The following is a 1151-nucleotide window of genomic DNA, read 5'->3' on the forward strand; positions in this document are numbered from 1 at the left end:
ACTCCCTTATTTTCCTCTTGATTCAGTGGCAGTCTTAACTTCCAGTTCAATGGAATCATTGTTGTGTCTCCTGTAAAAACCCTGCTTCTAGACAGGGTAAGCAGTAGGGAACAGAAAGAAATACATTTCTGGTGGGTGACTAATGGGTCACTGTCATTTCTATTCTTTGATTCCTAGACTGGTGGCTATTTAAGACATCACATCATCCTTTCCTTTCCTCTGGCAGCAGCCATCAGGTGACCCAAGATGGGTGCCTACAAATACATCCAGGAGCTATGGAGGAAGAAGCAGTTCGACGGGATGCGCTTACCTCTGAGGGTCCCCTGCTGGCAATACCGCCAGCTCTCTGCACTGCACAGGGCTCCCCGCCCACCTCGCCTGATAAAGCTCGAAGACTGGGGTACAAGGCTAAGCAAGGCTATGTCATTTACAGGATTCGTGTTGGCCGTGGTGGTCGTAAACGCCCAGTTCCTAAGGGTGCAACTTACCGCAAGCCTGTCCACCATGGTGTTAACCAGCTGAAATTTTCCCGAAGCCTTCAGTCTGTTGCTGAGGAGAGAGCTGGGCGCCATTGTGGGGCTTTGAGAGTCCTGAATTCCTACTGGGTTGGTGAAGATTCCACATATAAATTTTTTGAGGTTATCCTCATTGATCCGTTCCATAAAGCTATCAGAAGAAATCCTGGAAGCCGGGCAGTGGTGGCGCACGCCTTTAATCCCAGCCCTTGGGAGGCAGAGGCAGGCGGATTTCTGAGTTCGAGGACAGCCTGGTCTACAAAGTGAGTTCCAGGACATACAGGGGAACACAGAGAAACCCTGTCTCAAAAAAAAAAAAACAAAACAAAAAAAAAGAAAAGAAAAGAAATCCTGACACCCAGTGGATCACCAAACCCGTCCACAAACACAAAGAGATGCGTGGGCTGACATCTGCTGGCTGAAAGAGCCATGGCCTTGGAAAGGGCCACAAGTTCCACCACACTATTGGTGGTTCCCGCTGTGCGGCCTGGAGAAGGCGCAATACTCTCCAGCTCCACCGTTACCTAATATACGTGATATTTGTAAAATTCATATCCAATGAACGATTTAGGACAGTCAAAAAAAAAAAAAAAAAAGAAATCACATCATGTAATAGATGTTGATTTAAAGCATGTA

At 47.2% G+C, this 1151-nt stretch overlaps 1 pseudogene; it reads left to right on the forward strand.

Moving 5' to 3' along the window:
* The first annotated feature begins 246 nt into the window (after positions 1–246).
* On the forward strand, positions 247–937 carry LOC110292503 (annotated as a pseudogene).
* Positions 938–1151: the final 214 nt, after the last annotated feature.

Source organism: Mus caroli, chromosome 4 (assembly GCF_900094665.2).
Source record: "Mus caroli chromosome 4, CAROLI_EIJ_v1.1, whole genome shotgun sequence".
In the NCBI taxonomy this organism is placed as follows: Eukaryota; Metazoa; Chordata; class Mammalia; order Rodentia; family Muridae; genus Mus; species Mus caroli.